We start from the raw sequence: 25,515 nt of genomic DNA on the forward strand, positions 1-25,515 counted from the left end.
TTCCCTTCATGTGTTTCTTATAGCGTTTTTATCATGTTACAATTATAATTTATTAAGGAAGAAATAATAAAAAACAGGAAAATTATGAAATATTTAATAAACGCTATATATAATACATGATAGTATTGCTTTTACATGTACTTTAGCGATTCAGACTGTAAAAATATTTGATTTAGCAAAAAAGAACAATACATATACATTACATACATGCATATCAGTAGCCAAGCCATTTAAACTTTTTATCTATCTAAAAAAATAGACGTAATGTGATTAAAACGCTATAAGAAACATTGCACTAAAGGGAAACATAAAGGAATCAGACTTCGACAGAACACCGGATCCATAAAAATCACGGTTTAATGCTAAAACACTTCACAACCCTTCTGCGGAGCAGTCACTTTCTGCAACCAGTTTGGCTCCGCCCACAAAAAAACGTCATCTCTGTTTGCAAACACGAAATTGGTCTATAGTAGTCTATGTATGCAGCTCACTCAACTCAATATGAGTGAATAATAAAGTATATCTATGTTGCTTGCTATGCAGTTACACATGGAGCAGTAATATTATTTTTTACAGAGATCAAACATATTCAAGTCCAAAATAAATCTATAGGCTTTATTAGTTCATAAATGCATTCAGGAATTTAATTTGTTAGTTTAGTGCAAGGTTTTAATAGAAAAATGTAAAAATAATAGAAAAAGTTTGTATTATTATAATATTTATTAATTTAAGATAAGGCTTAGAAAAGATTTACTTACTCTTATAAATTAAGTATAAAATAGAACGAAAGCACTGTTTTATGTATTATTATATGTTAAATAATAGAATTTAAATGAAGTACATATACAGAAATATTGTGTTTTTATGTTAAAATAGCTCTACGGCCCTCCGACAAGATGTCCATCTCAGAAATGGCCCAAAGCCAGTTTGAGACCCCTGCTTTAGACACTTGGTGCAGTAAACTTCTGAAACCTGGAGCTTGTTTTTGCAGTTTTTGGCACAATAAGTTGTTAATGCGTTGAAAAATATGACTGTTCTGTTGCTCATAGAATTGGTTAATAGAAAAAACGGGCTTTATTAAAAGTCCTGGTTGAGTCACAGAAAGTTCAGGCTCAGGATTTTTTTTTTCACTTTAAGTCCTGCAAAGTCCAAATACTAATTTGAAAAAAAAGAAAAAAAAAACATTTTCTGATCAGTTTTTCCACCTGCAAATAAAACACTTAAAAGCTGTCAAAATGAACCAGCAAAAAAGTAATGATTATGATTATGTAAAATATAGCAAGGAGAAATGTGCTTTAATTTTGACATGCGCCCCTCCCCCACATCTCTCTCAGAGTTTCACAGTGCAACAGCCAGGACCGTATAAAGAGCTAACAGGTAAGCACTAAACTCTTCCAAACTTTTTAAAGCATCTTTAAACGTCAAAAACATGTTGTTTGTCGTGACTCTTCATTTTAATACTGTCTTGGTTAAGGAAATTTGTGTAATGTTGGACATACGGCGAAACAACGCGACATTGACACAGCAATATTGCCTGAGATTCATTTTTATCGGCAGATTAATGTACACCACAGTTCTGTAAGTGGAAAATTCATTCATATTTATGTGTGTTTCTTTCTCAGTAGAACGTTAACTGACTGTCTGTCTGTATGTTCTCAACCAAACAGTCATTCAAGACTTTATTACAAGGTAATGTTACCACATTTATTCATTCATTTATTATGTTTTGAGTTCACCACAGTTGTGGACAATTTATTCATGTTTGTGTGTTTTCTCACTGTTAAGCGCAAACATTTCCTGTACAAGTTTGAATCTCTCTCAGTAAGGACTAACTGACTGGCTTTCTGTTCTCTACCAAATGGTCATCCTACTCATAAAACCTTTTAAAGGTAATGTTACCAGATTTTTTTTAATTCATGTATTATGTTGTGTGTACACCACAGTTCCACAGTAAGTGGAAAAATAAATAATATTTATGTGTTTTTCTTATGCAAGTTTGAATTTCTCTCAGTTGAGTACTGACATACGGCCCTTCACTCATAAAACGTTACCACATTTATTCATTTATTTATTATGTTGTGAGTACACCACAGTTCTGCAAGTGGAAAAATAATTCATATTTATGTGTTTCCTCACTGTTTAGCACAAACATTTCCCGCGCAAGTTTTAATTTCTCTCATTGAGTACTGACGTACGGCCCTTCAGTCATAAAACCTTTTAAAGGTAACGTTACCACATTTATTATGTTGTGAGTATACTACAGTTCTGTGAGTGGAAAAGTAATTCATATTCGTGTGTTTACTCCCAGGTTAGCAGGAATGCGTCCAGCATAATATTGGATCTTTACCATTGAAGAGACTGGCTGACTTTCTCAACCAACCATCATTCACACAGAAAAACTTTAAAGGTACCACATTTATTATGTTGTTAGTATACCACAGTTCTGTTAGTGGAACGTATGTTCATATTTTTGTGTTTTCTCACAGGTAAGTACGAATGCGTCTAGAGCAGTTTTCGATCTTTACCATTGAGGAGGCTGACTGACTATCATCTACCAACCGTCATTAACACAACAAAAACTAAAAAAATGTTACTACAAGTGGACCTATTCATTTACTCATTATGCTGTGAGTACACCACAGTTTTATTAGTGAAACAATAATGTTTGTGTTTTCTCACTGCTTGGCATTTGTAAATTTCATGGGAAAAGTGTACGTCTTAAATTTTTTTAAATGTCGTTTGAATTAAGGAACAGTACACTGATTTATTAAAAGTGCACAATACACTAAGTGTATTAAAGTCATAAAGGAATACTTGATATATTTTATAAGGAATGTGTAAATCTAATATTAGTTTTAATGTGAATTTGGACTGAAAAGCACACTTTTGTTTTATGTCTAAAACAATGTTTGTAAAATAAACGATTGTTCAATAAACTGTAATAATTTTACCCTTTTCTGTCATTTTTTTATACTAATGTTTTTCTGAAATTTTACATTTTCTATAGTAAGTTTACCATAAATTGCTATAGTATTTAATATATGTATAATACAGTTTACTTTAGTATTTTTGAACCATTCTATAATATAGTATTTGCTAGAGTAATTTTACTTCATTTCTTATAGTTAGTTTACTATAAATTACTATAGTACTTTTAATACAGTGTACTGTAGTACATTTACTATAGTATGGTTCAAAAACACTAAAGTATTTACTAGAGTAAATTTACTTCATTTTTATAGTTAGATTGCTTTAAATTACTATAGTACTTTTTATACAGTTTACTGCAGTACATTTACTATAGTATGGTTCAAAAACACTACAGTATTTACTAGAGTAAATTTACTACATTTTTCTATGGTAATTTTACTATAATACACTATAATATTTTTTCATTTGGGATCTGACACGGATGCCACGCTCATATTTGCATCATGGTTGTGCAAAAAAGTTCTTTAGCAAACTCAACTCTGACTATATTAATTGCTCAACTTACTAATGGGTTATCCATTTGCAGAACTTACCATAGTTAAATCACCTTAGTCTTCAAAGAAAAGTTTTTGTTGTTTTCTGAGCTCCTGCACCCAGTTGCTTTTCGATACTGAGCCTGCGCATTTATTATCTGGGTTTGTGAATTATCTTTTACACGTGTTTGTCAATTTTTCTACCAATTGATTTGTATGACAAAACAATTATATGTTAATATTACTTGAGCAGTTCTATTGAAATTTACACGCATTTAAGCACAAAAAAATAAAAAACTTAAAGTAGCTCAATGACAAAATCATTACATTTTGAAGTAGAACGTCAAAATAATATTTGTTTGTAAAACATTCTTTTTTTACAGTAAAGCAGATACAAGATGCCTGCAAGAATTTTCAAATTTTCAAAACATTGCAACAGTTGAGAGAATGGTAGCGACCAAAGCAAGGATACACATAGGATTTTTTATTTAATGAGGACAAATCCCCTGAAGGACAAAATGAACAAAGCAAGGGGCTAAGTTATGAATCAGTAATGGCGCTAGTGGGTAAGAAGATGCTGGTAACTGGCCATAAGTTAAACGTAGACAATTTCTACATAAGCAAGTCATTAATCAGAGACCTTCTCCAGAAGGGCATCTGGGCCTGAGGGACCATTCGAACCAAGCACCTGGGCTACCCATAAACCATTGTTAACAAGCTACCCAAATATGCTCCCTGTGGGAGTATGCCTTGGATACGAGACGACAGGCTGCTCTTTGTGGAATAGAAGAACACCAGGGAGGTGCACATGTGCTCATCCCTCCATTTAGCAGAGGGAAACCGTAAAGAGGAGGGTGAAAGCCAGAGCGGAAGGATAGACAGAACTCACTGTACCTATATCTGCTGCAGTATGTGACTACAACTAGTGAGTTGAATTTCTTTATTGGTGTTGTGTACAAAATTGTCCAGAGGAGTTATTTTTTACCTGGTTGCATTTGCATGTTGTAATATGTTCTATTATTTTCCACACAGGTCCATGGGAGGAATTGTTCTCTTCGATGCCATTGTTGGGTATTATAAAGTACTGCGAAAGACCAAGATGTGGTACCGCTCACTTTTCTACCACTTTGTTAGCATAGAAGTGGTAAATGCCTTCATTCTGTACCAGCAGTTGGCTTTTGCTTGCTTCAAGTTCTGGCATCATGTAAATAATTGGTAGTGTTCAGATGTTGTAAAGACTTGTATATAGTTGTAAATAGTTGAAAAGATGTAAATAATTTGAAGTTTAGGTTTCCAGTATTTTTCAGTATTTTTATCTTTACTAGTCTTATTCATATTTCAAAAATCAGGAAGAGAATGCTAATGGGTCTGCTTTACGCTGTTAATATTGACTATCCTAAACACACAAAGCAAACCTTTGAGGCTCTACACAAACTTCTAATGAATACTGGTGGAAGCAGTGTTCATGACCTTCGCAGGAAGATGCTACGTAAAAAGTAGCTTTTTGAAACAACTCTAGGATGTTGTGTGCCTTTGGCTAATGTTGTAATGTTTGTGTCAAGTTGTGACATTTAAAACATGTTATTCTCTTTATGCACTTCATACACTGCATGTTCATCTTTATGTCTGGTATTTACTGACATCTCAAATGTCCCCCAAGGGATTTTTGAATCCTAATAGATGTAGTTTACACTGTTTATATTGACTATCCCACAAGACACAAGAAGTAAATATTTAAGGCTCTACAAAAACTTCTGAACATTGGTGGAAGCAGCTATTTTAAGAGTATTTATGCAACAAGTTGCTGCATAAAAAGTTCCTTTTTTTTTAAATTACCTCTAGACTGTTGAGTGCTTTTGGCAAATTCTGTGATGTTTGTGTCAAATTATATAATTTAAATTTTTTATTTATGCACTTTATGATATGTTTATTTAAATGAAAACAAATGGCCTGTCTCTTTATTATATGCTAAAATGTATATATTAACTGGACTAGAAAATAATATTTAACTTGGGAAAGTTCATCATAATGACTTATTTTTAAAGGTTCACTCCACTTTGAAGGGCAAGTTATTTCAACAAGAAAATATTGTCAACTTAACATAAAAGGCAGCGGGGAAATAAAGTTTTTTAAGTTGACTCAACAAATAGTTTTAAACAATGTATACTCTTTTCTAATTTAATTCTGTAAATTAATGTTTTTATTTTTCATTGTGTCAATATTGCACTGCACTTAAAGCATGTTGGCACAGGCAATTTTGCTGATTTAATATTGTCGCAAGTCCCATTTACAGGACACCTAAGTTTATCTTCAGGACAAACTCAGCCTGATCTCACACACAAAACGTACATTTTTGCATGTAAATTAAACAACATGATCTCACAAAGTTCCGTGGGATAGTCACGGAATTTTTTGCTCATTTTTCCGTGGCATTCTCACGGATCTCCGCATATTTGACTTTTTTTTCCGTGGCATTCTCACGGATTGGTTACTCAACTGCTTTTTCCTATTTTCAAACCATTGTCGCTTCGGTTTAGGGTTAGATTTGGTGTTTGCATTAGTTTGTCACTTTAAGTATTGGTTTATACTATTTTTTCTGATGTATTCTTTTATATTTTCTAAACTTTAATCAATTGTTGCCTGGCGTTGGGGTTAGAGTTGGGTTTGGGTAGGGATGTCATTTATGTAAATCTAACCCTAAACCGAAGCGACAATGGTAAGAAAATAGGACAAAACAGTTGAGTTACCAATCCGTGAGAATGCCACGGAAAAGAAAGTCCGTGGCAGGGCCACGGAAATATGCGGAGATCCGTGAGAATGCCACGGAAAAATGAGCAAAAAATTCCGTGACTATGCCACGGAAATTCGTGAGATCAGGTTGAAATTAAAACAGTCCTATATGTATTTGCTTTTACATATTTACAGTGCCTTTACATATTATCTGGACGTAATTGCAGGATGGATACGTATCTAAAATTACGTAAAATATCCTAAAATACGTACAGATTAAACGTGTTCAGACCAGTCAGTTATCCATTACTATTTGTTTATGAAGCCGCTTTTTTATGAAGTGCTTTTAATGTGCATTAGATTTAATACTCAGTTAAAAAAATTTTAGCACTTTAATACTTACTAATTGATGCAAAGCATTATGCACTATACAATGTAATTCCTTTTTTATTTAAAATAATGAATAACCAGAACATACAGCGTTCCCGACCAGACTCATTTCAGGGTACAACGGAAACAGAATTTCTGCTATGGTGTTGACGTCTCTTGCCCAGGTGAGGACATTAATTTAAATTTTTTCAGAAAACAGTGCGCTGTTGTTTCAACCCTTGAAAAAATATACGACCGCACACAGTTGGATGTCGTCGTTAAAAAAGGCCACACTGCAAACTGGACATGGATCAAAGCATCAAAAAGGACAAACAATAATTCAAAACATTAACAATAAGAGTTCAATAAATCATCTGAATCATGCTTTAACAGAATCCATGCTGTTTGGACTGCCAAGCCAAAATTTATCTGTTACAATAGGAGATTGCTCATCATCGTCTGCTCCACTCTATTGTGGTGTGCCCCAAGGTTCAATTCTGGGCCCTACTTTGTTTTCTTATATGTTTCCACTAGGGGCTATAATAAACGAGCATAATTATGCAGATGACCTGCAGATTTATCTTCCTCTAAAATCAAATGACAGTGTTGCTTAAAATAGCTTGCAAAATTGCATCAAGCAGTGGCTTTCCTCGCAATTTCCTTACTTTAAATGAAGGTAACACTGAATGGCAGTAAATTCAAATTTTAGTTTGGGATCTTTGACTCCATACACCAGACAAACTGTCAGAAATTTGGGCGTTACTTTCGATTGTGCCTTGAAATTTGACAAACAAATTAGCAATGTGTTAAAGATGAGCTTCTTCCGACTTCGTCTGCTGAGTAGAGTTAAGCCTTTTTAAGCAGGCATGATTTGGAAAAGGCTTTACATGCCTTTATTAGTTCAAGGCTTGATTATTGTAATGATCTGTATGTTGGTCTGAGTCAAGCATATCTTTCTCTTCTGCAACTCGTACAAAATGCTGCTGTTTGTTTTTTAACGGACACACCTAGAAGAGCACACATTACTCCGGTTTTAGCTACTCTCCACTTGCTTCCAGTGTGTTTTAGGATTGATTTTAAGATTTTATTGTTTGTTTTTAAGGCTTTGAATGGGTTAGCCCCTGAGTACTTGTCTGAGCTTTTAACTCTGCTTGGACAAAATCGGTGTTTGCGGTCTTTTGATCAACGCATTTTACAGGTCCCTAAATCAAAGTATAAACATTGGGGCGATAGGGCTTTTGCTGTTGCTGGCCTTAAGCTTTGGAATAAGCTCCCCCCTGACATGCGTACTATAACCGAGGTTGCCCTTTTCAAAACCAAACTTAAAACTTATTTGTTTAATTGGGCATTTGATACGCAGTAGTTGTGTAACTTGATGATGTTAAGTAATTATGGCTTAGTGTTTCTACATTTTATAGTTTTTGTTTTCTTTCCTTTATTTTATTTGTATGTTGTGTTTTTAAATGATGTTTTATATGATTTCATGCTTTCAAATCACCCTTTACAAGGAGTTTGGTTGAAGAATAAATAAAGGATTAAGGAGCTTGGAGCAAATTGAGCAGCAGGAAATGATCATGGTCGAGTTTACACTGTGTGTTTTTCCAGGACTTATGGCAAACGGAGTTGGCTAACGTTACCAGGATGCTACAGTATAATATTTAAGTCATCATGATATCAGTGTTTCCCACACATTGACTGTACTTGGGTGGGCCGCCCAGGTATATTAACAAGCGCCCAAGTATATCTGGCATTAAATTTTCTTTTTTGTTGTTCCTCCGTGATAATGACACTCATTAATAATGACATTTTGCGTGCAAGCACGTAGAGTCTCTCCCTATGAGTTTGGTGTGCATTCGCATGCTCTCAGTTTCTCAATGAATTGGCTGCGATGACCGCGCTAAAGCTCGTGTGCAGTTTCAGTGCGCCTCCGGTTTCTATGGCGATAACAACTGGCTTGTTTAGAAAGTCACGACCACGTTCTGCGTTGTTGTGTCTCCCATTTTTTTTAATAATATTATTATTAATACACCATATCTTTTCTAAAATCTAAAAAGTTTGCACAGAGAGTTTGCAAAAAAGAAATGCTAATATCAAGCCCATTGCACGGAATAACACAGTCTCACCCCATTTCGTCAATATTTGACGACACTTGACCATTCGTCAATATGTGACGCGGAGGGTATACCTTTCGCGTCATTTTTTGACGAACTGGGGACTTCAATACTATTACGTCCGTTGCATTCTCTTCTCCTATTTTCTTACCAATTTCGCGTCGGTTTAGGGTTAGATTACGCAACATTAAACCGTGTACGCGAAATTAAACAGTTGTCACCTGGCGTTGGGGTTAGAAACAGTTGTCACCTGGCGTTGGGGTTAGAGTTAGGTTTGGGTAGGGATGTCATTATGTAAATCTAACCCTAAACCGACGCGAAATTGGTAAGAAAATAGGAGAAGAGAATGCAACGGACGTAATAGTATTGAAGTCCCCAGTTCGTCAAAAAATGACGCGAAAGGTATACCCTCCGCGTCACATATTGACGAATGGTCAAGTGTCGTCAAATATTGACGAAATAGGGTGAGACTGGGTTGCACGGAACAATAGTGATGTTAGGTTCTTGAACGAATCGTTCTTTTGAGCCGGTTCTCAGGAAGTAACCGGTCGAGCCGGTTCGCAAATCGAACTGAATCGAACTTTAGTTTTTGGGCATAGGTTCCGGGTTGATGACGCAGGACGCACAGCCGAAATAGCACGTCGGACTCGTAAAGACCCGGACGAAGTTTGTCGATGATTGCGGAGGCGAGGATTGCCGACGATTCTGACGGATGAGTTGCTGACACTCCGTGTGAATCACCGAGGATTTGAACGAGCCTGATACGCGAAGTTTTTTGTTTTATTAGTTTCTTGATATGTTTCTTTTATTAGAAAGCTTTAGTTTTGATACGATTTATTTTGCATGCAAATCATTGTAGCCTAGTTGTTTAAGGAAGACCAATGAGTTTAACATACAAGTTAATTTATTATTACAGAAATCCGCAATTGTGCATCAGGCTTGTCAAAACTGGTCAATTATATCTGGCATTTACTATTTATTTATTATTTATGATCCGCGATTTAAACTGTGACCACAAACATTACTAACTTGTGAATGCAAGGCAATAAATCAGCTATGCCTTCACAAAAACAACTTTTTATTTAAATGTTTTAATGTGTTGACACAAACGACTTTATTTGAATGTTTCATTGATACAATAAATGCGTAGTAATGTAATTTCTTGATGACGTCAGGAACTGGTTTTTGAACCGGTTCAATGAACCGAACTGTCCGAAAAGAGCCGGTTCGCGAAAATGAATCAGACTTTGCATCACTACGGAACAATCAAAGCTGTGAAATTAATATAAATGTTCAATAAATCAAAGTATTCTGTTGTGTCACACATAACTAGTTCTTTGTCACATGTACAGTAGACCTTTTTTTTTGTTGGTTGCTTGCCCTTTTTACCGGCTACCACCACAAGTAAATTTCAGATCTGTGGGAAACACTGTGATATTTATTATTTTCCCTGTTTTGTGTGTATTTGAATGATTACCTTGATTAGTTCATAAACCCATATTATACACAAATTCACAGATTCATTTATTCCATGCTTTAACAGTTGACTTTAACAGTAAAATTTTCAGCATTTTAGCCAAGCAGTAATGAAATTCATCTCCTGATCAATGGCTATTTACAGTCCAGCATTACTACAGTAAAAGTTTGATTTTAAGTTTGTTTGTGCTCCCCCCCCCGTTTTTTTAGCACCAGCCACCACTGGTTGTAATGATATTAATCTTGATGTGCAAAACATACACGTTTTTGCAACAGAATGTTGAGTCTTAATGATACATGCTAGTGATGCGCGGGTCGGCGTTTATTTCAACTCGCGGGTCCCGCTTTTATGAAATACTTGGCCCGTACCGCACCACTGTATCTATTTTTAAAACCCGCACTGCCCCACACCCAAGACCATTAAAATAGACATACTAGGCATTTGTCATTTAAATAAAAAGATGCTTTATTTCTGCCTAAAATTGCTTGGAAACAGCCATTAGATTACATCGCCCTGTTACAACTGGCAACAACATACGCGAATGAACCACAGAATCCAGCATGGTCATATTAATATAGAGATAGGATAATGATAAACATTTTCAACATGTACAAAGCAGCATTTGTATTATCTATTCACAAATTCCCTACCTTAATTTAACCTTTTCAAAGAACCTAATAAAATATGAAAATATCAAACCCTAATCAAACTTACACAACTGTAGTGATCATGAAGACCTTGATTAGCTTGCTCAGGTGTGTTTGATCAGGGTTGGAGCAGTGCTCCGGCCCTCCAGGGTAAGATTTGGGGAACCCTGGTTTAGCCACTTGCCAGACCCATAAATAAATACAGACCGGAAGTTCACTTTGGTTCAGATGTGTAACCAAAGTTAACTTCCTGTGTTTGCTTATCATACTGCCTTGGGCAACAAAAGCCGCTTCTTTATGTTGTTGCTGCAGTTTATAAATGTACTGTTCGAAATTCATAGGCAAAGAAAAAAGGATGCAGTCTAGCTGTAAAGTCAAATAGTCACAAAAAGCAAAGCCTTCGACTTTACATGGCAAGGTTTTGTTGATATAAAAAAGTAATGTGTGTTGTAAATCTTTCATTTTAAAATAATAAAGATGTTTTTAACTTCTTCCCCGCCAGACTTTGTTTTTTCCCGGCAGCAACTTTTGTGATTTTCTTCTAAAAATATATAAACATACGAATATATCAAATGAAAGAACAGACCTTCTGCTTTCAAACAAACAAAATGGGGGAAAAAAACATTTCATCCTATCTATCTTTTTTTCTCTGCTTATAAACTCTTAAATATGGGTATTTTTCTTCAAAATTTTAAACAAAAAGCTGAATTTTGCTAGAGATCAGATTCAGAACGACATACAGAGTGTAAAATTAATAAACATAAATATTTTTTGCTTCAGTTTTTTTATAAATTGGGTATTTTAAAAATATGGTATTACAGATAACCATGAAAACTCATCAGTGTAGTGTTAAGGGATTTTACAGGACACATGATGTGACGTTGCCCCCTTGTGGTTAGGTGGGGTAAGTGGTAAACCTGGCAGAATAATAAAGTCATGCTTAGAGAGCACACGTTGGATCTGTATCTTTATTTGTTAAGTTAGAGACACTTAACTCTACAATCAGTAACATGTTATTTTCATGCAAATGTTTTCTCTTAATTGACAAGATATCTCGTCAATGGTGGGGAAAGTTAATAACTTTTACATGCATAATTGGATTCAGGAGTCAAATCAAGGCCATGTCCGATGGCAACATAATTGTATCTAGACCAGGCTTCAGATCATGGTTAGTTATAATTTAATAGATTATAACTTTTTAAATTTTTTGTTTTGTTTTTATAATCTCATGTTCATGTGCTTGCAACAGAGCATATCAAGGAACAGCTGTGTTTGGAGTGCAAGGACAATGTGGTGGTGGTCAAGTGCAAAGACTCTTTGCCTAAGCAGTATACCTGCATTGGCTGTCTAATACACCGTCAGACCTCCATTTTTACTTAAGTTTGTTTTTATTGAACTTGTACATTTATAAATTAACATTTTTATTGGCTTTCTTTTAAATTGTACATCGACTTAACAATGGCACTGTCCAATTCCATATGCAGTTGTGAAGAAGAAAAGTACAGTGTTGGAATAGGGAGGTCCATTACTGTGATCAACAAAAAGGGTGAGTGTTCAGTAATGGAATATTCCCTTTAACATAATGTTTAATTTTAGAAAATTTAAATATGTATGATTTCTACTTTTGTTAAGCATCCCCGTCCCGAATACGAGACACCTAAGTTTACAATAATATTGTTGATATAAATTTTAATCTATCACTATAAAGTGTGAGGATCTTTTATTTTTTTTATTTTATTTGACCTTTATTTAAGCAGGAAAATCTCTCTGAGATTCAAAATCTCTTTCACAGGAGAGTCCTGACCTAACGAGGACAGCAGTTACAGTCACAGAGATTAAAAACAACAATGTATACAAACAAATTTAAAAACAATTACAAATCAGAGAGTCTTCTTCAATTGACCTAATAATTGATTTAAAATAATCCAGAGTCACTAAAGTTTGTAGTTTCAGTTGTGTTTGCAGTTGATTCCATTCAAATGGTGCTGCATACATAAATGCCCTTTTCCCCATTTCAGTTCTTACAGATGGAATAGAAAGAGTAAAATAATTTTCAGACCGAAGGGAATATCTCCCAGCACGTTTTCTTTGAGTAAGACAACCTAAATACAAAGGCAACAACCCCAGAATAGATTTATAAATAATTAAGTAAAAATGAATTTTCCTTCTGATAGACAAAGATGGCCAGGCTACTCTATTATACAATATACAGTGATGAGTTAGAGGCTTACAATCTGATATAAATCTTAAAGCGCTGTGGTAAACAGCGTCCAAAGAAGAGAGAAGTTGAGAGGAGGCAGATTGATACACCACGTCACCATAATCAAGTACTGGCAAAAACGTTGCCGAAACTAACCTCTTTCGTACATGAAATGAAAAACAGAACTTGTTTCTGAAATAAAACCCAAGCTTTATTTTCAATTTTTTCTTTAAGTTAGTTATGTGAGACATAAAAGATAATTTATCATCGATAATTATGCCGAGATATTTATATTCTTTTACTGACTCAATCACATTGCCTCGGGACGTCTTAAGAGGAATTAAATTGTCTTCGATCTTTTTTAAACCTGAGAATAACATAAATTTAGTTTTATCTGCATTCAGAACAAGTTTTAGTATATGAAACCGAGACTGAATAACATCAAAAGCCGTTTGAAGCTTAAGCAAGGCTTGCTGTTTTGAAGGTGCACCACAATACATGACAGTATCATCTGCGTAAAAATGAAAATTCACGTCTTGAATATCATAATCTATACTGTTTATGTAGATAGTGAATAAGAGAGGTCCTAGTACGGACCCTTGGGGAACACCTTTAACAGTCTCCAATAGTCCTGAATTTTTCCTCCAGCCTGAACACGTTGAGTTCTATTACTTAGATAGTTTTTAAACCAGAGAATGACATGATTTGATAAACCGACACTCCTCAATCTGAGAAGCATCATCTCATGATCCACTGTGTCGAAAGCCTTTGATAAGTCGATAAAAAGGATCTAGGGCAGATGAACCAAAGCGCAGACAGGGATGAACAAGACAGGATTTATTAAATGAAAACAAGGAAAAACCAAACCCACGAGGGGGCAAAACAAGACAGGATGTGCAGTACACTACACTAAACTGACACTAAACTAAACAAATATAAATGTACAATTAACAATAACAGACTAGACTAGGAATACACTGGACTAACAACTTACAGCAAAATGTACAACGAGCATAGACACAAGTCTTGGACACAATATAACAAAACGAACATGCACAGAACAGCAAACACAATGACTTTAAATAGTAATAAAATAATGAGGACAACAGGTGAAAACAATAATTAGAAACGAGGATCACAAGGGAGCGGGGTAAAGGGACAAGACAAGAGCCGTTTCTCAATATGCGTTTTTAAAGTGTTTTTAAAAATAGCAGCTAATATTATCTCTCCCCTACTGACGTATTTGTTTAATCTTTCTTTAACAACAAATACAATTCCACAGATCTGAAAGTCAGCATTTGTTGTTCCTTTGTTCAAAGGGGGTGATCAATCTTCAATGGACAATTACAGACCTATATCTAAACTCTGTGTTATTTGAAAAGTATTGGAAATATTGGTTAGCATGCAATTGACATAGTTGGTCAGGGGATCTCTGGATAATCCATAATTCGTTTGTAATTATAAAACAAAAATACAGTTTTTCTGTTTTTTGTTTCAAAACGAAAAACCAAATAACCGTTTTTGGTGTTAGAATCAAAAAACGAAAAACCAATAAAAAACGTCCGGTATTTTGTTTTTGGTGATAATTTTATTCAATTCAATTTAATATATAGCGTTTTTCACAATTGTTAATTGTTTCAAAGCAGCTTTACATTAATAGATGTATGAAAGCATAGAAAAGCTACACAGCTGTAGGAACAGGGTCTGCTTGTCTCATTGTCCTCAGGGTCGAGGATAAGGCAGGGATAGAGAAACAGAATCCTATTAGTGTATGGGCCGTTCACATGAATTGCAAGTGTCATACATTATAGTGGTTAAAGTCAGCTCGATTCCAAACAGGCTAACTATTGCGGCATAAGTATATTACCCATATGAAGTATGTAAGTGCTTTGTTCCAGACAAACTAACTATTGCGGGATAAGTACATTTACTGGAAATTTTATGTGAATGCTTTGTTAAAGAAGAATGTCTTAAGTTTAGCTTTAAATTGATCGACTGTGTCTGATACTCGAACATTAGAGCTTAGGGGCTAAGTAGGAGAAGGATCTACCACCTTTAGACACTTTTGATATTCTAGGGATTATTAAGTGGCCAGAATTTTGTGATCGCAGTGTACGTGATGGATTGTATTTTGATAGTAATTCTTTAATATATGAGGGTGCTAGGCCATCTAAGGCTTTGTAGGTGATTAGTAATATTTAAAATTGTATGCGATATTTAACTGGAAGCCAGTGTAAAGATGCCAAAATTGGACTAATGTTGTCATACTTTTTAGATCGAGTAAGCAATCTTGCGGCGGCATTTTGAACCAGCTGTAACTTGTTTACCTGATTTGCGTAACCTCCCCCGAGTAATGAGTTACAATAGCCTATTCTAGAGGTCATAAAAGAGTGGATAAGCTTTCTGCATCTGATGCAGACAGCATATGGCGTATTTTTGAGATATTTCTAAGATGGAAGAATACTGTGTGGTAGATGTTGGAGATATGACTATCGAAAGATAGATTGCTGTCGAACATTATGCCTAAGTTCTTAACCGTGGAAGATGGCACCACCGTGCAGCCATCTATGGGCAACTTGTAATCTGACATATTATTTGGAGCGATTTGGTTCAATAATAAGTATCTCTGTCTTATTGGAGTTTAGCATAAGAAAGTTATGTGCCATCCAGTCCCTAATATCACTAATGCAGTCTGTTAGCTTAGAAAACTGGTGGGTTTCGCTAGGATGTGACGAGATGTAAAGCTGGGTATCATCTGCATGGCAGTGAAAACTTATGTTATGTTTCCTGATAATGTCTCCTAGAGGTAACATACATAATGAGAATAGGATAGGGCCTAAAACTGATCCCTGTGGTACACCGTATTTAACCGGGAAGTGATATGACTCTTCCTCATTTACATAAACAAAGTGATATCGATTGGTTCGATACGATCTAAACCAGGCTTATCGTTATTCCTTTTTGAACAAAGAATGAAGAGTCTTTGAGAAAACGGTAATATAAAGATAAACTGAACTGTAATATGTATATCTGAATCTTACGATTATCGCTGTCTCGACGTGATTTTGGGGAGTATGTTGAGTTTCGCGTTAAACACTCAATAGCTAATGTGCTATCCACACAAGTGGTACATAGTGTTTTTATTGTAGTTTTTATTTGTTTGTATTTAAATATTTGTTTAACCTGCATAGGTGCATCAGACAATACTTTTTCGAGGACAGGATCTTCTGCTTTCTATATCACTTTGCCTACTGTAAATAACCATTTACACGATCTCTGAAATCATGTAGCACATGCGAAATGCAGTTCAACAAAAATGTATGTGTGTGTGAATTACCTATTTTAATCATACTCCGTGTGAAAAACATCATGTTTGTTGAACCTTTCTGTTTGTGCATGTCATAGTAATGTCTTCCTTGCATTTAAAACTAAAAACATATTGTTCATTTAATATTTTCTTGTGTTGTGAAACCTTTGGGATGTATGTATTTAAACTACTTTATTTCAGTTGTTATTTTTGTTATAGTTTTTCTGTGTTACATTACTTATGACAAGTTAAAAACATGTATATAAATACTCTTTATGTTATTATGCTTTATGTGCTCTTGAGCAAGGATATTCATCAAAAAAACTGTTCATATGCAATGCAGTGTACAAAACATGTAAACAAGACAATTATGCCAATTTATGCTAATTTATTCTTCAAGCATGGTCTCAAGTGCAGAAAATCCCCACACTTTCGCTGCTGTTACTGTACATCAACAGTAATCAGATGTGATAGTATTTGATACACATTTTAAAATGTTTAAAAATCCAGCCTCTGGACAACCTACCATTGGCTGCAGCACCACCTGAAAGTAATGAAGAAGAAATGTTGACTCCCTTCCCTTTTACATTTTAGAGAAGAGCAGGAGATATATGAGACAAAATAGTTTTTGGGTTTTTTACACAACCCTGTCTTGTGAATCTACTAGTGGGGATAGACTGATGTAAATATTGATTTTTTTTATTGGTTTTGTAAACTACCATTAAACGTTTGTGTGAACTGTGAAGTGATGTGTTCTTGAAATAAATGTAAAATATTTATTATTGTATCTTATTAGACCATTAAAGTGTTGTGTTCTTGAAATATTCATGATATTATTTTATATCTTCTTATTATAACTTTTTATCTAGATTTCTTTTATGTTAGAAGCACTAATCGGCTGTCTGTGAACATGTCAAACTACAATCCAAGACGGCAGATTTTAGCCTAAACTTTTAGGATTTCAAAATTTGTCCCAGACAGCCAAATTGTGGTTGAAATCTAAGAGTGTGCACCAGGCCTTACTTGATCTGGACAAAATCAGCATCACAAGAAAGGTTTAAGACTCCAGCTTTGATATTTGACCACTGTTTATGATTAAACTGGTTTGCAGTGACATTCATTTCTTAATTTATGCTAGGAGTGCAAAATAATGAATCTGTAACATTCGTTATTTTGAATAGAAATTATCACTCACACAACATTCATTCTCGTCTTCTCCGGTTTATTTGTGCTCAGATACATATAATACACAGAATCCGCCAGGGCAATTATTACAATGGTGCGCATATTTGGAGAAATGCACTGGATAATAAATAATAATAAACCCTCTCAGATAATTGTCATATGGAGAAACTAGCCTACCTGCAACAAAAATAACTACTTAATTTATACTTGTATGGTTTATGGCTGCAATATAAGTTGCAGGATTCCCAATCTACAGAAAGGCCTACAGTAGAGTCTGCACAGACAGAGGAGACATAGGCCTACAGGTGGGCAGTGTATAGCCAACTTTTCCTTTTTATTTGTTGCATGAGGCATGTGTGTAATATCTCTTGTTGCAGGCACTTGACCACTGGCTTTTCTTTACAAAGAACAATTGAAATTAAAGCTGCAACCAGAAATGGAAGGGCCCTTGCACGCATGTGCACCCCCACCGTGTAGCCTTAGTAAAGGAGTGAATCCAGGGGGATTTTAATTTAAGTGGGTAAATATAGGTGGATATTCAAAGGAACTTTGATGTGCCACACCTCCTATGTCCAGCAGGAGGCGCTATGATTGTAACTGAATTATTCCATGTTGATATGTTCAGGCCAGCACCCTTATCAAACGTGTGAAGTCAGGGGCAGATCGGACAATGTATGCCTGAATTACAACAGCTTCCTCTTTCATGGCGAAACATCACATTTTTCCAGGCTGCCACGGACACGCCCTTTAACGAAAAGTCAAGATCTTCACAATTTATCACCGCAATTTATCACCGCTTAAGATCAGTCTGACCAAATATGATGATGATTTGATTAAATTTCTAAGAGTAGTAAATCACGCCGTAAAACATGGCATTTCGTGCTACCTTTAGCCATGAAGCTAAATATTGGCATTGAAATGTGTTCAGGCCAAGAACCTTATCAAACATGTGAAGTGTGGTGCAGATTGGTGATTGTATGCCTTAGTTATAACAACTTTCTGTTTCATGCGAAAACTGAAATTTGTCAGGCCGCCACGGACACACCCTCCAACGAAAAGTCAAAAGCTCAGCAATTTTACCATCGCAAAGGCCTTTACATGACACTGACCAAATATGATGATGATCTGATTAAATCTCTAGGAGGAGTTTGTTAAAGGAATAGTCTACTCATTTTCAATATTAAAATATGTTATTACCTTAACTAAGAACTGTTGAATCATCCCTCTATCATCTGTGTGTGTGCACGTAAGCGCTGGAGCTCGCTGCGACGCTACGATAGCATTTAGCTTAGCCCCATTCATTCAATGTTGCCATTTAGAGATAAAGTTAGAAGTGACCAAACACATCAACGTTTTTCCTATTTAAGACGAGTAGTTATACGAGCAAGTTTGGTGGTACAAAATAAAACGTAGCGCTTTTCTAAGCGGATTTAAAAGAGGAACTATATTTTATGGCGTAATAGCACTTTTGGGAGTACTTCGACTCACCTGAAAAGTCCGCTCCCCTTCTCACTCTCATAATGGGAGAGGGAGGGTGTTACTGCGCCAAGTCGAAGTACTCCCAAAAGTGCATAAAATATAGTTCCTCTTTTAAATCCGCTTAGAAAAGCGCTGTTTTATTTTGTACCACCAAACTTGCTCGTATAACTACTCGTCTTAAATAGGAAAAACGTTGATGTGTTTGGTCACTTCTAACTTTATCTCTAAATGGTACCATTGAATGAATGGGGCTAAGCTAAATGCTATCGTAGCGTCGCAGCGCGCTCCAGCGCTTACGTGCACACACACAGATGATAGAGGGATGATTCAACAGTTCTTAGTTAAGGTAATAACATATTTTAATATTGAAAATGAGTAGACTATTCCTTTAAAGTACAAAGCCTGGAAATGGTAAAGTTTGCACAGAAATTTCGGAGAAGAAGAAGAAACTGAGCAAAAACAATAGGGCTTTGCACCCATGGTGCTCGGGCCCTTATAAAACTCAAGGAACTAAGCATATTTGTCTTTTATTAAACATTTAATAATTTTAATTCTCAATGTTGTGTATTATGGCACATGCAACAATGTCACAGGCCCTGTCAGGTGTGCAACACTCAGACTTTTCAGACACTGAAATCTTCCCTTTAGTAAGCAAAAGTTAATTTCATTGTGTGCCCTTGTCCTGGCTAGAGCCAGGACAAGTAACTGGTTTGGGTCAGGGAATGGGGTCATAAAACACCTGTCTGTTATCACCTATGAAAAAAATGCAGTTCTGGTAGGATCAGCATATGTAATACAGTGAGCTTGATATTTAATTGTGGAACTTTCCTTACCACTTTCAAATAATGTGCATAAATGTGAATCTCTGAAAATTCTTAAGTCATGCAGATTTTGCTTTCACATTTGTTATAGGGAAGATTTTAGTCAACTGCCTTTTTTATTTAATATATGATATTACTAATCTGGAATATTAAGAATCACAATAGTAACTGCGCTGCACATTTACATTGTGAACCCCCTTTCTGTTCACATACTGTAATCCCCGAAATTGAGGCCTTGATGGCATTCTATGGCCTAGCCTATAGTCTGGTACCATCACGTTAGTGAAGCCTGAGTGACATATAGCCTACTGTTATTGGCATGGTCATGATTGCATGATCTTCATAAAAAAATTGAAGAAAAAACTACTTTAAAAAATGTTTTAGAACATTGGGTCTTAAGTGGCTTGGAAATGCCACAAAAAAACGAACAAACTGTTTTTTAAACCTAAAAGCGACAGCACTTGACATCAAGTTCAATAGTGTAAAGGAAAGAGCCATGCGCAAATAATCTTAGGGCAATGCAGTTTGTGCTGTTGTTAAAGCCCGATTCCGACAAGTCAAAAATAAATGTGCGTTTCCAACAAATTAATAATGTAAACGACAATCTAATGAGACAATCTGCGCTGGACTTCCCATATCAGCTCCTCTTATGAAGCCGCAGTCTGATCCTGTGAACATGAAATAAGCCTGCTCCCGAGCAGGTTTAAGTTTGCGCACCTGTTGCTATTACAGCAAGTGCAGGATGAGCGTCATAGAACCAAACAATCCAAGATCAGGCCAAATCGCCAACAATCAAATCCAGCTGAGTTAGCGATATACGAAAAACGGGCCCCTGATCATCTATAAAAACAGCCTAGTTATCAAATTGAAACCATCTCTTAATCCTTATGTGTCTCAGTGTTATTAAGCAGCTATATTATGTACCATTGCAACATACAGAGAGGTATACCATTAAAAGCCTGCTGCCATCTGTAATAAACAAAACATTTTTCTCAAGGACCAAAATTAGACACAAAGACTTTTTTTGGGTTATTTTATGTGGACATCAAAGTCACATTTTAACAATGAACACATATACAACAACAAAATAAACATGAACAAACTCAATCCAGTACATTTTATCCCAACATGTATTATCACAAACCATTTTTAATCAAATCATTCCCCACCCCACTCCAAAACTGGTAGAAATACAAACAAATAGCTGAACATTTAAACACTTAAAACAGGTTACTAATTTCTAAATAAGTATGAACAAAACTGAAACCTAAAAAATATAATTTAAAAACTTAATCCCGAACTGTGTCCCTTAAAATGTTAATGACATCTTCCATCCCTGTCACTTCAAAATGAACCCCGCCAAAACTGCCGTCCCTACATTTTGGGCAGCTGGACTCATTGACTAGCCATTGTTGAATACAGCATTTGCATCCAATAATGCTGCGGCAGCATGAGGTCGCCACGGGGTTCCTCATGGCATCTGCAAGATTCATAATAATAGAAGAACAATGTGATCACTGGGCTGTCCTCATACAGAAAACACAAAATTAAAGTTTTATCAAACCTGGCTTTGCAACACAATAACGTAACTTTACTTAAGCACTCTCTTCCGGCGCACACCCACACATGCGCACATTACACATCCATAACAAATGGATATATGTATTAGTAATAAGTATTACCACTGTGTCAACAAAGTATTTATGTCCACTGTTTGTTAAAGCCATTTACACTATGCCTTTTTTGTGTTGTATTGTTTGAATATATTAAGAACATGTTAGTGGGACTGCCTTAAAGGGGCCATGGCACAATACTTTTTTAAGATGTCAAATAAATCTTTGGTGTCCTCAGAGCACATATGTGAAGTTTTAGCTGAAAATACCATATAAATAATTTATTATAGCACGTTAAAATTGCCACTTTGTAGGTGTGTGCAAAAATGTGCCGTTTTGGGTGTGTCCTTTAAATGCAAATGAGCTGATGAAATTCAAACACTGATCAACATGATGGTTGTTTGTTGCAATTAAAACTCAATTGTGCTTTTCTCTGCACTAAATGGCAGTGTTGTGGTTGGATAGTGCAGATTAAGGGGTGGTATTATTATAATAAGAGCTTCTTATGACATCATAACGAGAGCCAAATTTCAACGACCTATTTTTTAATGTGCTTGTAGAGAATGGTTTACCAAAACTAAGTTAATGGGTTGATCTTTTTCACATTTTCTAGGTTGATAGAAGCACTGGGGACCCAATCATAGCACTTAAACTTGGAAAAAGTCAGATTTTCATGCCATGGCCCCTTTAACAGTTTCAAATATCCAACATGGCATTGGGAAATAGATAAACTAACACATTTTGAATAAGTAAAGAGTATCCAGTATGGCTTCAAGATGTAATCTCATTTTAGTAGCTTGCAACAGATGAGGGACATCTGGACCTAGGTTGTCAGTAAGTTAATTTATCAAATAACATTATAATTTACCATTTAAATACCTGTAACACTACGAGTCAAATACAAAGATTTTCAACAAATCCAGAGTTGGACAAACTTTAAAAATACTCTAATGTACCAGTTGTCCCGTCGACTGCCCTGTGCATCGCACAGGACAACATTTTTCTCTGTGTGGAGTTCTGCTTTGACTTTTAAGGTCATGGCTGGCACATTCGCTTCTTGACTGGTGAACTCCACGTACAAGGTGGTCCCATCCAAAATTAGATTTCCCCTCTCCACCCTTCCAATGGATATGTTTCTTTGAAGACACAGAGAAAGACACACAGGGGTGGGTTGTGTGGTTGCAGAGAGAATGAGAGCGATTTGAACAAACCCTCTGTTATTTATTTAAGCAACACATTTTACTACTAATTCATGGTTCCCACAGTACTTTCAATGTTTTCCACACATAAACTTTTCTTGGGTGGGACACACGGGTATATTAAAAGGTGGTCAAATCACAATACAGGTTCAACTTTGTGATGTCTGTCAGCCATCTGCGATGGACAATGGCATCGTCTATCAGCCCAACCCTATTTACTATCTACTTTAAAATAATCTCAAGCCCTTGATTAGGTTTTCCTCAAACAAAATGATTTAAATAACTCATGGAAACCCTGTGAATAAGGTTTTATTTAGCAGTTGTATTCCCTGGGTTAATGATAATGCTTAGGTTATTTGCGCTCCTGTCCAGCCAGACACATTTGACAAACAGGTTATAACAGTGTTTCTGTGCATGACATAAGTCAAGAAAAGCTTTTCGTATTAGCGTTTTGTGGGATATATAACAAACGGTCCATACAAATTACATGCACAGTATTGGAAAAAGTATTTTGTGGACAATTTATTACAATACTTTTTTCTTTGGTTTCATACCGTGTAAAGATTCTGGACTGACGTGGGGGTGGAGGTCCATTATGGCCAGTGGCCCAGCTGTTGGAAATCTAAAAATTGCTTCCGATTGTAATGCAGGTTGAGCTGAAAAATGAATTGAATAACAGATTGGATGTCAACTATTAATTATAAAATAAATTGATAATTGATTAATGTTTTGAAAAAAAAATCAAAGTTTTATGATATCAGCCTCTCATTTGTGAATTATGTTCTGGTTACTTTTCTCCAGTCTCACAGTTAACACAATATCTTTGGGTTGTGGACAAAACAAGATCTTTGAAGACTTGATGTTGTGACATTTTTCAATATTCTCGTACATTTTATAGACTAAACAACTACTTGATTAATAAAGAAAATAATAGTTATTTGCAGCCCTACTTGGTTGGCTGGGTGGTCGAGAGGTAGGGCCCTCCTCATCTCACATGACCTCGCATCGGTTGCCAATTGATACTTCATCCAGGTAGCCACCAGGGCTGGGCAGCATCACATCCCTGCTGTCCAATATTAAATAAATACTGGATGGGATCAGCTGAAAGTACAGTTACAAGATTTTTAGATGGTTGTTTTCACCTATATAATTTTTAATGTCACACACATGCATGCACACCTCCCCAGTCTCACAAGGTTTCGTGATATAGTCACATATTTTTTTTTATTTTTTTTTTTGTGATATTATCCGCGTTTTTCCTATTTCCCCGCGAAATTCCTGTTTTCGTGTGATTATCACGTATTGGTTACTCAACTGCTTTTTCTTATTTTTAAACCATTGTGGCTTCGGTTTAGGGTTGCTGTGTGTATTTGTCATTTTGCTGTGTGAATTTGTTGTTTTGCCGCTTTCCGCATGTCTCCTATTGAAAAATAACTAAACACTCGCAGTTGCCGCGTACCATGTGAAACGGCCTTTAGGCAGGTGTTTATGTCGAGTCCTGTTTAAATATTGCCATAGAGTCAATCTTCAAAGTTACATTGTTAACATTTTCAGATTTAATTAATCTTTGTATATTTTACATTTGATCCAGACAAGCTAAAAACATGCTTCCAGTTGCACCCCAATACAGTAAAGTTTTTAATAAATAAAAGTTGTACAAACCTTGAATATACGGGCAATATTGCTCACAGTGAGATCAACATTCCGAATGTTAACTGTTTTATCGCTATGCCAAAGGGTCACTCTCTCCTGGAGAGGCGCGCAATACAGTCTTTTTATAGTTTTTTCCCTGACAAAGTTTCTGCCTCCGTTGATCAGGGTCGGTTAAAATTTAGGTTTTGGTTTAGATGAGCTAATCAGAGGCAGTGTAAGGAGCAGAACGACGCGAAATTGTTATCCATCAACATGACGTCACCGTCGGGGAGAGGTTAATTTTTAGGATATATGTATGTAAATTAATTGTTAATTCTGGTGTTATTTGCAATGTTTATGTTTAAATCAGACAGGATAATGGATTTATAAAAGTTAAGGTGAGTGTATCTGTTGCATTCTGTTAATGACATGGGTATAAATAAAGTTTTTTGACATTAAGCTGCACGGTCAGCGTTATTTCTCTGAATAAGTTTAGGTAACTTGTAAAGATAACATTATTACAAAACCAGCAAATTATTGTAGTGACATATGGACCAAAGCATGATTATTTCTTTAGATAGCATTTTTGTCAATAATACTAAATATGCTGCGATCTGTCTGCTGATCTGATACTGTAATGAAGATGAATGTATATTAACTGTTTAAAAAGTAAATGTAAAATGTAATTAACTTTCATTAAATAACTATGTAAATGCTTAGGACGTTTGTGTTGTAATAATGTACAGGGAGACTTCAGATATAAAAACAGAGAGTAGTAAAGTGATGTTTTATCATTAAAATCTGGTAACGTCCATTAATTTAAAAGAATGTTTGGGTATACCAACATGGCGGCGCGGTGGCTTCACAGTTGTGACGTCATGCGCAATCCAGTCATTTATATAGATCAGTGGGTTTAACTCATGTCAATGTGGGTGCCATAACTCAATGTAACACTAATTTGACTTTTTCATTATACACTATGGCTATATCCACACAAAGCCTGTGCATTCCCTATCCGATCATTTTTTTCCTTGCTCTAAAAAAATAATCCGTAAACACGAAACCACTGAAACCGACTGAAAGCGGTGTAGTATATATGCCGGACCAGTATGGGGCGCTGTTATTCTGCCACAGATATACACTATACACGGAGAAGAAGACTTTGAGCATGCGCATAGCCAACGTATGGTGTTGTCCATTATCGCTTGTTGGTCACCACAATTGCATAGAAGCAATAGATTTTGCTGTAATAAAGCTAGTAGGCTTTAGTAGCTTCTGTAG

General features: G+C 35.6%; 1 long non-coding RNA gene across 1 annotated transcript in view; it reads right to left on the reverse strand.

The window, feature by feature from the left end:
* Positions 1-25,515, reverse strand: part of LOC135783532 (uncharacterized) — a 417,164-nt gene that overhangs the window by 261,475 nt on the left and 130,174 nt on the right. The window lies entirely within an intron of this gene.

Source organism: Paramisgurnus dabryanus, chromosome 2, assembly GCF_030506205.2.
Source record: "Paramisgurnus dabryanus chromosome 2, PD_genome_1.1, whole genome shotgun sequence".
Taxonomy (NCBI): domain Eukaryota; kingdom Metazoa; phylum Chordata; class Actinopteri; order Cypriniformes; family Cobitidae; genus Paramisgurnus; species Paramisgurnus dabryanus.